The sequence below is a fragment of the Clinocottus analis genome, unplaced genomic scaffold, assembly GCF_023055335.1.
Source record: "Clinocottus analis isolate CAN_PGR_092001 unplaced genomic scaffold, fCliAna1.0.p SCAF_6, whole genome shotgun sequence".
NCBI classification, from domain to species: domain Eukaryota; kingdom Metazoa; phylum Chordata; class Actinopteri; order Perciformes; family Cottidae; genus Clinocottus; species Clinocottus analis.
Window position 1 is genome coordinate 1155355 of NW_027176218.1, and position 13435 is coordinate 1168789.

Sequence of the window (13435 nt, forward strand, 5' to 3'; positions counted from 1 at the left end):
TTTAAAAAATAAAAAAAAACCTGGGAAGTGCGGAAATGAAGAAGTCCCCCCCCCCCTCCTAGATATAAGACTGCCTTGTAGGCAACGAGTGCATCGGCGAGGGCATCTGGAGGATGCGGCACCGGGGTTCAACGTGGACGACCCGCACCCAGCGAGCGTCCGAGGGCTGTCAGTCACCACCGACGCCGAGGACGGAGGCTCACGACTGTTCGGTGAAAACTGTAGGACGTGGATGAGGACGAAGACGAGGACAAAGACGAGGATGAGGACGAAGACGAGGACATGGAGGAGGACGTGGATGAGGATGAGGACGTGGACGAGGATGAGGACGTGGACGAGGACGTGGACGAGGATGAGGATGAGGACGTGGACGAGGATGAGGATGAGGACGAGAATGACGACGACGATAAGGACAAAGACGTGGATGAGGATGTAGACAAGGCCGAATATTAAGACGAGGATGAGGACGAGGATGAGGACGAGGACGTGGATGAGGACGAAGACGTGGACGGAGACGAGGACGTGGATGAAGACGAGGACGTGGATGAGGACGAAGACGAGGACGTGGACGAAGACGAGGACGTGGACGAAGACGAGGACGTGGACGAGGATGAGGACGTGTACGAAGACGAGGATGTGGGTGATGACGAAGACGAGGATGTGGACGTTCATGTGTTAAAGCTGCGTAGAACCATTTTGCCTCAAACGCCACACGAGGTCTCAGGGCGCTCTGTGTTTGACGGTTAATCCTTTCACGGTGTTTTATTTAATCGTCCCGATGAGAGCCCATCCCCTCAGTGCTCTCACCCCGCTCAGGACTCTTGGGTTGAGAGCGGCAGCCGCTTTTTTTTTTTGTGGGAAAACTGCAGCTTACGGCTTGTTTACGACGCGTCGACTTCGATCTTAACCCGCGTGCCGCATCTCGATAAGAAGCCCAGAACAGAAATATTGCACAGAAGATTTCCACCAGATGGATTTGTTTTTCTTGAGGTTTACACAGTCGCTCTCAAACATGTGCCACTAAATCCCCAGAATCTGCAGGCTTATGTTGCAACCAATCACCACGCACCATGATTGATTAGTCACCCGACTCTCGCCGAGTGTGTGCAGAGCAGGGGAGGAAATCAGCTGCTGCAGTGTTTGGCGAGAGGTTTTTAGATACGTAGCGGTAGTCAACCACTACTCAGGGCTTAACACGGCTGTTTGTTTCCGAGGAAGTAAGTTGTACGTTTAAGGTTCTTACGGTCATGGAAAACATGAAAACCGGTTATTTACAGCCCTGGAAAAGTCCTTGGGGAAAAATTAAATCGCTAAAAAGTGTTGTTGAAGTCATGTGAATGTGTTATTTTCATGTGTTTATGATGTTCATTTAGGCTGAGTTTGAAATAATGATTCTGCTTTTAATAGAAAGAGGCTCAAAATATCAGCAGCATACATACAGGCATCTATATAAATGTTTATTCTTTTAATCAAACTATTGTCTCTCATTCATTTGTGTCATTTAAGGTTTACTGTATGCTTTTTATCACTTTCACACAATGTTAAAATCATGGAAAAACCATGGAAAATTTGGTAAAGTCATGAAAAAGTAACGGAAATTTGGTTTAAAGTCATGGAAAAGTCTTGGACATTTGGTTCAGTCCTGGAAAAGTCCTGGAAATTTGGTTTAGTCCTGAAAAAGTCCTGGATATTTGGTTCAAAGTCATTAAGAGGTCCTGGAAAAGTCCTAGAAATGTTTAAATTCCTGGACTTTTGTTAACATTATGGAAAAAACATGGAAATGTTGGTAAAGTCATGGAAAAAGTAATGGACATTAGGTTTAAAGTCCTGGAAATTTGGTTTAAAGTCATTAAACGGTCCTGGAAACGTCCTGGAAATTGTGTTTAAATTCCTGGGTTTTTGTTAAAATCATGGAAAAAACATGGAAATTTGGTTTAAAGTCATGGAAAAGTCCTGAAAATTTGGTTTAGTCCTGAAAAAGTCCTGGATATTTGGTTTAAAGACAATGAAATCCATTAGTCACAATGTCTATGATTCCAGACGTTGTTTTTGGCTATTTTTTTTGGCTATTCCTATCTGAAATAAATCATGAATTGTTATTCAAATGAACAGATATTTGAAGACTTGAACCTTTCCTCATAGTGTTAGTTCAGTAAAGTTCTTTGGCCTTCTAAAAGAAACAGTCCTTACTGATGTTCTCCTTTTGCTCTTCTTAGTGCCGTCTCAGTCTTAGTTCTACAACTTAACGGCGGCGAATCGTCAGAGAACTAATGTGTGTGAAGAAATTCATTACAAATATCCGTCCCCGGAAAATATGTGAAAAATAATGGTTTTCTTTGGAGCACTTCAGACATTTTGTCTTGTTTTTCTTCCCAGTGAGTGTGAGTGGGCGTCTGTTTGTTTGTTTGTTTGTTTGTGCATTGAACTCTGGGTAAGGGATGTGTTCCCGGTAGTCGCTGCAGCGTACGCGGCGCCGGGATGACCTTCATGTTTTTCTCTTGGCATCTCTGAAGGTATTCTGAGGTGTTGAAGGTGCAGTGGTGCAGATGAGATGTTCAGGTACATGTGGGTGGCTGCCTCTCAGGTTGAGCATTTTCCTGGAAACTACAGAAGGTCACAGTGGAAAATGTGCTCTCACCAAAACAACGTTGGCAGCGAAAAAAACCCAATTGTGTTTGCTCCAGGAGAGAGAGGTACTTATTCCATTTATAACAAAAATGGTACATCTTCTTCCCGCTGTAAATGATTGCACGCGGTTTTTCAAAGAATGGAGGAATTTGGATTTCAATTTCGAGGCGTCCGATGTCTCCTGGCTAAGATGTTGCCGTGAGGACGAAAACAAGCCGCCGGTTGGGCAACCTGACCAACAATACTCTTTTCACTGAAGGTTCAGGGTTGTTGCAGAAGAAGCTTTCTCTTCCTGAACCCGTCATAGTTGCATCCTGGAGATTATTTGCTTGAAAGCCCAATTTGTTCTGTTTTGTGGCCAGTAAAGAGCTCTCTGAGTGGCACTGTTTACGCACACATTTCACACAATGTTTGGTCATGGAGATTTGGTTTAAAGTCATGGAAAGGTCCTGGAAAAGTCCTGGAAATTCCTGGAGTTTTGTTAAAATCATGGAAAAACCATGGAAAATTTGGTAAAGTCATGAAAAAGTAACGGAAATTTGGTTTAAAGTCATGGAAAAGTCCTGGACATTTGGTTCAGTCCTGGAAAAGTCCTGGAAATTTGGTTTAGTCCTGAAAAAGCCCTGGATATTTGGTTCAAAGTCATTAAGAGGTCCTGGAAAAGTCCTGGAAATGTTTAAATTCCTGGACTTTTGTTAACAGGGTTGTTGCAGAAGAAGCTTTCTCTTTCTGAACCCGTCATAGTTGCATTCTGTTGATTATTTGCTTGAAAGCCCAATTTGTTCTGTTTTTGTGGCCAGTAAAGAGCTCTTTGAGTGGCATTCGATGTTTTGAGTTCAAACTTAGCGCATGGCCTCCAGCTCCAAGTGGCAGCAGGAGGTAGTGACTTGAAGGATGACCTTCAATGAGCAGAAGCTGTGTGATGTGATGTAGGAGAGGACATCTTCTGAGGAGAAGAATGACCAACGATCTGATGCTGGCGAGATATTGGATATTTTCTTGATTTAAATCCTAATCCTGTGGCAGATTTCCTTGTTTAAATCATATTTAGTCGCCACTTTAAGTTTGAGTTATTCGTCATTTGTGTCATTTAAGGTATACGGTAAGCCTCATTGCTAGTTTAAATACTACATTTTATTACTTTGTACAATTTACAGCCAGATTTCACTCCATGTTTGCTCATGGGAACTTGGTTTAAAGTCATGGAAATCCATTGGTCAACATGTGTTAGTTTTTACCGAAGTCAATGAAAACCATAACTATGTATTTTGTGTAGTTTGAGTCAATCAAAATCTGTTGACGATCCTTCAGGTTGTATTGAACATTCCAGTAAATCTGGAACAGCCCAAACGCACAAACTCACTTTCTTCAAACTTGGTACACATCAGGTTTCATCATCACCATCACATCTGATGAGAAACACAGATCGAATGAGATGCAGGAAGTGTCTCGCCTCGTGGTCTGACCCATCCGTCCGGATGTGAAACGTGTTTCCAACGCCATCGTCTACTCGCGAGGACGAACGCATTTTGAATTTTCTCTTCCAGCGGTCGAGGTCGCTCTGACCGAGCGCCTGAGCCGCTCTCGCGACGGTGAGAACGTCTCCAATTAGTTGTTTTTTTCAAAACGTACGCCTGGACTGATTTAAAGTTTAGCGTTCGAAGCTCACCGTGACCTCACAGGACACATTTTGGGCCCCGACTCCAAAATAATTCGTCTGCTTCAGTGTGACAGGATAGAAGTGAAGACCTGTTGGACGGACACGGATGTAACACTGTTAAATGGTTGATAAAATATGAAATATCACCATTGTTTTTAGTCGTTGTTGAAGCGTCAAAGGGTCCGAAAATGGAAATGTTCAGTTTCCAATGTCGTAGTTTTGCAATACGAGGAATAAGACCGTAACATATTGTCATGAAAAACACTGACTAGACCCCACACACACACACACACACACACACACTCACACTCAAAGCTCTCCTTTTTAATCAGGGCCACAAAAACCCACTGAGTGAAGGAGCACCTAGCAAAATGAGGCCATCGCCACTCATCCTTTGATCCCTCCATTCGTCATCTCGGAGGCAAGTGGCATATAAGAGGATCTATCTTTGTGAACAGTTTTTTGAGCCCCCAAAATTACAAACAAACTAAAGGCGGAGGATCGATAGCGAGTGTCTCACAGAATGATGAACTGGCACTTCAAAGGGGGGGGAATCAATGTCGCGCTCCCTTTCCCATCCTCTCTCTCTCTCTCTTTCTCTTTGGTCCGAGACTCTCCTCTATGGTCCTCGAGCTGAAGTGTTTAAGTGTGTGCGTGTCTTCCTCGCAGCAGAGTCTCTACGCTGTGATTTAATGGGCCTTTTTGTTTCTTATTCCGCTTTAGCCTGGAAGACCCCTGCCACTTTGATGTGTGAGCATCCCCCCCCACCAATAATGGCCCGTAGGACGCGCGGTGGAAGTAAGTGCTTCTGGTCAGATTTACCGCTTTACTGGTCCTCCTCCTCCTCCTCCTCCTCGCCCTGTAAACCCTGAGCTCATCTGATGCAGACGTATTGATCAGCGCAACATGGCAATCTCTGGATCATAACATACGGCACTTTAACATGAAGCCGCCGGAGTGAAACCGTCCATTTATCGCTCCGGACGAGTCGACCGCATGGCGTTGCATTTTTATGTGGTCCGGCGGGAAGCGGAGGGAACTTTACGGGTACTACAACGCTGCAAAACCTTCAACAAAAAAAAAGGGGGAAAAGCCAGTTGTATTTCTTAAATATAAAACAAATAAAGTCCCCCATGGGGAAAATTGAATTCCCAGAGCTCTGTGGGAAGTTGGAAATGAATCGCAGTGTCGTGGCGATCCGTAAGCATCACATTGGAGAAGCGTTTTCTCGGCTCGGTGTTTTGCCGATTTTCCTTCGAAAATGTTCCGTAATAAGTAATCAAGGGCAATGTGTGTGAAGGAGGAAGACGATGAATCCCCCAACTCTTATTTTTGCTGCCTGTAGTGATAAAACAGGCTGAGAGAGGTGGAGCTACCCGACTACCAGAGCGTGATTCTCTCAGTTTGGAGCTCGGATCGGAGTGGATTGTGTTTGTGTTTCTGGGTATGGGAGATTTCCACAAGCTTCCAATCAAATGTGTACCCTTTCTATTATTTCTGCACCTTTGTCTACTTCACTAGCACCAGTGTAACCGAGCATCGATTTGGCCGGCCTGTAAAGCGTTGGGGATCGCACGGCTGAATGCTGTCTGCTGGTCGGTCCACCGACTTGGTCCAGACTCGAGTATCTCAACAATTGGAACGGATTCCTGTGACATTTGGGAAACCAAATGTCAAGGCAAACACTTTTGGATTACCATGAAACATGCCTAGGACACCCGACAGGCCCAGAGGACGACCCCGAGCTGCTTTCCAGGAAATGAATCAAACGGTTGAGCCACCAGCAGGTTGAGATTTGTAGTTTTGAGTAAAATTTCTCAACAACTGAAATAAATTGCTGTGAACTTTGGTTCAGAAAACGTCAGTGACCTCTTCGCGTTTCATTGGGCAAAAAGATCACACCAAAGTTCCAGAAGAAAAAAATACAAAAAATCCGTCAGTAACACTTCGTATTTTGTTCTAATTAACAAATGTTTTTAAAAAAACACAATCAGCGTTGTACCTGCAAACCATTAGCATACCGTCATTGAAAGCAAGCGTTCACACTATTTGGTACAAACAAGGTAAATTATTATTATTATGTGTGTTGATGGAGCTACAACGTTAGCAAAGCTTCAATGTTAGCAAAGCTTCAATGTTAGCAAAGCTTTAATGTTAGCAAAGCTTCAATGTTACAAAGCTTTAATGTTAGCTAAGCTTTAATGTTAGCAAAGCTACAATGATAGCAAAGCTTTAATGTTAGCAAAGCTACAATGATAGCAAAGCTTTAATGTCAGCAAAGCTTCAATGTTAGCAAAGCTACAATGTTAGCAAAGCTTTAAGGTTAGCAAAGCTACAATGTTAGCAAAGCTTTAAGGTTAGCAAAGCTACAATGTTAGCAAAGCTTCAATGTTAGCAACACTGTAATGTTATAAGAGCTACAATGCTAGCAAAGCTACAATGTTAGCAAAGCTACAATGCTAGCAAAGTCTATCACCGATCGAGCCGAAGCTCCTTTAAGAAAACAAGCATTTTAAAAGTTATTTGTCGCGTGCGTTGGGCCTGAACGCAGCATCGGCCTGCTGACGTTAAGCGTGGAGTCATTTCCTCGGCTCTTGTTTCTCCACCCTTTGCGTCACATCTCCTCCGTGTCCGTGAGCGTGTTGTCGGCCCGTTACCTGGGCGCTACCTGCCGCGGCGATGCGGCGAGCTCCTCACACAGCTCCTGTTGGCGCTGTCAGCTGTGGAGAGCTCTTCTCTTCCTGTCGAGCCCTGCCTCGTGAAATTTAGCTCTGCGAGATGAAGCCTGAGACAGGCGTCCATGTGGGGTGGAGAGGTGGAGGAGGGCGGAGGGGGGGCTGGGGTGGGGTGATCTATCCAAGCTACCTTTTTCTCCCCCATCTATCGCTCTATACATCTACCTAACTATCCACTCAGGCATCCATCTCTCTGCCAGATCTATTTGTCTCTCTTTTCTTTGTCTTCGTGGGTCTCCGGGGGGAGGGGCTGCGTTTTGGGGCTGGCAAGCCGGAGCGCGTCAGTGGTGAAATATTCATCGTACGTGCCGGAGTTTGACGAGCGGCTCTGACACCTCCACGCTCTCCATCCTCATTTCCATTTCCCTCCCCGGCTCCTGCGATCTGCCGTTTTATCAACTCACTGTATGCACAGTACAGTCCGGATTATATGGGGGGAAAACACGGCACGCTGCTTTTATTCATAAAGTGCGTATCCACAAGAACATGTTGGCTGAAAAGCTTTGAGTATTTATTACCCTCCTTGTTGACGGTCGTGATGGGAACGCTCGTTTTAAATATTAAATGAATGAATAGTGACGTCCTGCGTTTCCCAGAATGACGATCAACGTCCCTCAGAGACAAATATCCCTGGATATAGCTGGATGTTTTTTTGGGGGGTATGTATTGATTGATATTTATAATAATGGCAATGCCACATTTACAGTTTGAAGAGTATGCTCCTCCAGACAGAACCATAAAGAGACCAGAAGGTTAATTATGGTTTATGGTCATTGAGAATTTATTCCGTATACATAGAATGAATACGCTTCTCGTTGGCCATCTCACTGCTTCATGCCAATTTTATGCACCACAGACTTCTTTAACTAAAATGAATAAACTAATGTAATATCTGCACAATATGAATAACTGTTGAAGGGATCATAAATAATAACCAGTAAGAGGCGGCAGTGTGCCGTTGCAGCATGTAGTCTAACCTCCAGTCAGTCATTATGATAAGGTAATGACATTTTGTAGATCTTCTAGTCCAAATAGCCAAATTGATCAAATTCTACTAGTTGAGCGAGTCGTGTCAACTTTAGAAGAGTTGTCCTCGAAGGGAAATAGTTTTTTTTTTACAGCGAGGCGATGGATAACAACAAAAGATTTCTCATCGTTGGAAGATTTTACCGCTCGGCCCTGAAACCAAAAACAGGCCCAGAGACTCACGTCACAAAAAAATCTCTTTATCGAAATGATTTTGGACAAGAACAATAGTTTGCATGGTTATTGCTCATGGCATTTCATAGTCTCACACTTCACATGCAGCTTTCTCAGCACATGTGTAGGAATATTGTCAATATTGGATGCCCGCTAACGCTGCCCAAGAACGCTGCTGTTAAACTAAACAGCTGCGTAGGTACCACATCCACAGCTCGCCACTGCAGGACGCCATAGTTCCTCCCTCTCTCTCACACACTTGACTTAATTTATCATAAAGTCTAGGTGGAGGTCTATTTTTTTTTTTTTTAAATACGGATTTAATGTTAAAAAAACATAAACAGCTGGTTGTTGACAGCAGGCCTGTTTACATGCAAGGCTCCGGCGGAGAGACGGCATTGATCGGCTCGTTGCTCTCGCCGCGTAATTCTCGCCGTCTTCCTGCAAAAGAGTGATTAGCCTCGGGGGAGGGGGGAGGGTAAAGGGGGCGGGGGGGTAAACAAGAGCAGGAGAAAAGTTGCAAATCATCTTTTGCGTTTCACTTTTCTGCAGCCAACGTCCTCACCACAGACGCCTCCGTCTCCAAACTCTGCAGAAATATCAATATGGATTTAGGAAGTGTCCCTGAAGCGAGGTCCTCAGCTAATTAAATCTGTAATCACTTTATTCTGTAAAAACACAGCGGGGGAAGTGTGTGTGTGTGTGTGTGTGTGTGTGTGTGTGTGGTGCTTTAATTGAGGGCCAGTGCAGTTTTTATTCTACAAAGACAGCTAATTGGGTCAGAGCTCCTTATCCTCGTAAAGCACAGAGGTTTCATCCAGTCGGTGCCGCTCACGGATCCCCTCGCCCTCGCCCTCGGAGTTCAACGACTCCCTCGGAGAGAGCGAGACGGGGAAAAGGAGGCGGAGCCGAGCCGCCGCTGTCGAGGCGATACAAGAAGAGACGTAGGCGTCCAAGGTCTCCTTACGTGGGTTCCATCCCAGAGAGATGCGATCCAACCGCCAACAGAGAGGGACATTTGGAGTTCAACATGTTTTCGTCATTATCTTTTAAAGTTATTCAGCTCATCGATGCCAACAGGTCCGATTCTGACACAATCAGACACGAAGGTTCACCAGAAACTCCAGATCCCGATGTAATAATAATAATAATACTTTAATTTCATATAGCGCGTACTCCAAGTACTCAAAGTGTCTCTGCTGCTCTGCAGGGTGGGAACCCTTTCCGGTGGCTGTCGCTCCACATTCAACACCCTGTGGTGAAATGTAGACAGTTTAACTGAAGTAACTTAAACAACGCTTAATATGATTACATTCTCATGTGACACAAATGGCTCAAACAGTAATATTTAACACTTTCGGTGTCGAAAGGCTTGTCCAGAGCAGCTGCTCCACGTTAGTGTCGCTAACTGAACGAATATTAAAATGGACTCCGACGGTCGGCTCGCAGCAGCGGAAAGAAAAATACAAGAATATGAAAGTCAGTAAGATGTTTAACTTGTTACGAGGCTGCGCGCATTACATCAACAAACACCCTCCATTCAGAGTAAACAGTGGCAGAGCGGACCACCACTTCATTAAAACTTCACACGGAAGACAAATGAACAAAAAAAGGAAGAAGAAGAAGAAGAAGAAGAAAGCCTCGCCAGGGTCGCCTCATTACTCCCTCTCTCTCTTTTTCCACGTTTAAGCCCAAAAAACAAACAGTCGCTGTGTTTCCACGGTTCCTCCAGTGAGCTGCTGCCTCCATTTCTCCAAGTTAGCGTGGTGGGGTTAGCGCACGGTTAGCGCAGTGGTGTTAACGTGGCAGGGTTAGCGAAGTGGTGTTAGCGCACCGGTGTTAGCACAGTGTTTGCGTGGCAGGGTTAGCGCGGTGGTGTAAGTGCGGCAGAGTTAGCACACAGTTAGCACAGTGGTGTTAGCTCGCTGGGGTTAGCGCGGTGGTGTTCGTGTGGCAAGGTTAGCGCAGTGGTATTAACGTGGCAGGGTTAGCGCGGTGTTTGCATGGCAAGGTTAGCGCGGTGTTTGCGCGGCCGGGTTAGCGCGGTGTTTGTGCAGCAGGGTTAGCGCGGTGGTGGCGGGGGGCGGGGCTTCAGTGAAACTTGAACTAGAGTCCTGTGGCTTAACTGCTTCACCACGGGGTCCTAGCACGAGGCTATGAGGGTATACTCGCATATTTAATCTGGCAGAAAATTGCATCCATTGCTAGAAATGATGACCAACGTCTGCCCCGAGATCTGGCCGCGACTGTTTTCATGAATCCTCATAAAAACTTTTTTTTGCATATTTTCAACATCAGCGGGACGGCGACGCGACGCGAGCTAACGTCTCTCATCGCGGCTCGTCACATTCATCCCCGCAGTTAAATATTAGCGATCGACCCCCTCAAAGCACGTCTCTTCATCCCGGCATCTGGATTTAATTGGCGCTGCGCTGTAAAGCCACAGCTGCTCCGCCTGTTAGGACAATAAATTACCCCAATTAGGAGTCGGAAACAAAAGAGGCTGTCTGACACCGAGGCCCCAGCCGCCATTGCCTTTGCTGACGGGAAGCCGGCAACCAAAAAAAAAATGGATAAATAAAAAAACACCTGCTCCATCATCTCCTCCATCACAACGCGGTTCCAGGCCAGCGGTTATATGGAGCAGGAGGAGATTGAGGCCACGGCGAGCTGCAGGCCAGAGCAGTCATGTGGAGTTTTTTTGGTGGCGGGGGCATCAGCGTGCTCAGAATCAATGGAAAGGTACGGCGAGGAGAGGTGTGTAATTGCCGGGACGGATGATTAATCGGTGTCGGCATGATGAGTTGTGGGTACATCCAGGTTTCCTTGGCAGTCGCCTACCGTATTGATGGCGCCGCCGTAATGAAGGCGATAATGAGGGGAGGTTTAGGAGGATGTGGAACGCGAGGAACAATAGGAACATCTGTGCCTCTCTACACTTACAGAATAATTGAGGCCATATTTCATTTTCCCTTTTTTTTTTTGAGGAGAGCGAGCGCTCCTCCTCCCCCCGTACCGTACGCTCGCTCTCTGAGAGATGAGACGTGTTTATTTTTCCCGCTTCCAACTCATTCCGGCGGCTTTATAGCGACTCAGGTGGTCTTACCTTTTTTTTTTTGGAGGAGGAGGAGGAAGAGGAAGCCACTGACTCGCCTCCGTCTGGATCAAGCACTCCTCCCACGTCTCGGCGGCCCCCCCGGATCCCTCTTTCGTCTCGCCGCTTCGCTGCGAACGCGGCATTAAGCCGGGCGCCGAGTTTGACAAGAAAAATGAAGTGTGCTATTTCCCGTGGCCTTGAGTGTCTTCCGTGAATAATGAGCCAACACCCCTCACTCCTCTGTCGGGGTCTCGCTCTCCACCCTCGAAGTTCCTGTTTGCTGAAAGCGAGAGTGAGAACCTTCCAGGTTTTGGCGCTTGTCCTGAGAAGAAGAAGAAGAATAAAAATAAATATAAATATATATTTATATAAGCAGTCACGAAGACTTGTAAAAGCCAGAAGAAAAGAAAGAGGATTAGATGAATGAAGGGGATTTTATTGACGAAATCCCTCATCTTGTGTCGCGCGGTATTACAGGACGCCGACCAGGGGCTGGCTTGTATCCGGGGAGGAATCCGCCAGGAGAACCCAACCAGCTGCGATTGAGTGAGCCAAATTAACTGGCTGCGTCTCCCGCATATCCCTCATGCTTCTCCTGCTTCATTTTATTTATTTTAGACGCCGGGAAAAAGCCGGCTCGGCGACACACACTGGAACGCGGCCCCAAAAAAAGGGGTCGGAAAAAAAGAGCGGGAAGCTCCGGTGCCTTTTTCCCCTCGGCCCGGCCTTTATTCCTGCCAATTACCAAGCGCGTGAGAGAGACCGACCGGTCTAACGACGCGACTGACCTCCTCTCAGAGAGCCGCGGTCATGACTGGAAGGCTCTCCCCGCTTATTATGACAGAAGTGTTATGGTAATGGGGGAAGGGAAAGGCTGCGCCGCGGCGATAGCGCCAGCGGGAAACGGATAGCCTATTACCCGCCGCTGTGTGTGCCGGTGGTAATGGTGGAGAGAGAGCAGGGCGTCCTGTCCCGTTATGGCGACGGTGCTTTTTTAAAATGGGCGATGGCGCCCTGTTACACATCAGCGGACGGTCACGGCGGAGGAGAGCGTCCTCCGGGTTACGGTCGCGGTGCCAAAGGAAATGCTAAAAAAACAAAATGCCTTGCGCAGAACACATCGTTTTGAAATGGTGACAGATTGAATAAACGGAGCTTCGCAGGGTTCTTCTTCTTCTTCTTCTTCTTCTTCTTCTTCTTCTTCTTCTTCTTCTTCTTCTCCTCTCTGTTGTGTTAATGTTGGGTCCGGCCCGTGTGTTCAAAAGAGCGGGAACATCCAGGGAAAGGAGGTAGACGGCGTGGCCTCGCGGTGCGCGTCCATGCGTGCTACAAACAAGGGCCGCGCGAGGAACGAGATTGAGCGCGTTAGTTAGCCGTCTGCCGGCGCTCCGCCGCCCGCGTGATGAATGTTTATGACCCATCATCTCGAGCCTATTACCCCGAGAGAGAGAGAGAGAGAGAAAGAGAGAGAGAGAGAGAGAGAGAGACAACGCTCCCGGACGTCTCGGCAAAGCGCCGTTATCCCTGCGGGGCTCTGGAGATTCATCTTCAAAAGTAAGCTACACGGGTAACGGAGTCTGCAGCCGCTCTGGGAATAGGAGGCTTGTTGACTGAGTGTGTGTGTGTGTGTGTGTGTGTGTGTGTGTGTGTTACCTAAACATTGCTTTCCTAACTTTGTAAAACAGAATTTAACAAACAACAACCTGAAACAAATTGATGTAAACTTCAACAGGACTTTAAATTCCAGTTTGTAATGTGTACGGTATAGAAGTACACGACAGTACAATTATTTTTAAAGTGTGTTAAAAGTGCAATTATTAAAATAGGTGAAAGCGTGACTTTTGTATACTTTTTATATATTTTCAGAAAGTACACTTCTCAAATAGTACTTAAAATATAAGAAGAGGTGGTATATTTAAAATCTGTAATCATAAAATGTGCTTTAAATAAAAAGTTTTAATGCTAATTTAGAGCATACATTTTTAAATTAAAGTTCAAAGAAGTACATTTGAGTAATTGCACAGAACTTTCACTTAAAGTATATATTTTTTAAATATATCTATATTTTTTGTTGTATACTACGATATACTTTTTAATGTATTTGCAGAAAGTATA

At 45.9% G+C, this 13435-nt stretch overlaps 1 protein-coding gene across 4 annotated transcripts in view; it reads left to right on the forward strand.

Moving 5' to 3' along the window:
• The window catches only part of LOC137803569 (alpha-1,3-mannosyl-glycoprotein 4-beta-N-acetylglucosaminyltransferase C-like), a 113265-nt gene that overhangs the window by 43507 nt on the left and 56323 nt on the right, over positions 1–13435 (forward strand). For 3 of the 4 annotated variants that reach the window (XM_068602124.1, XM_068602123.1, XM_068602122.1), the window contains exon 3: positions 5012–5086. The exons of the other annotated variant lie outside the window; for it this stretch is intronic. The gene's annotated coding sequence lies outside the window, so the exon portion shown is untranslated. The remainder of the gene's footprint in view (positions 1–5011; positions 5087–13435) is intronic. 4 annotated transcript variants of the gene reach the window in all.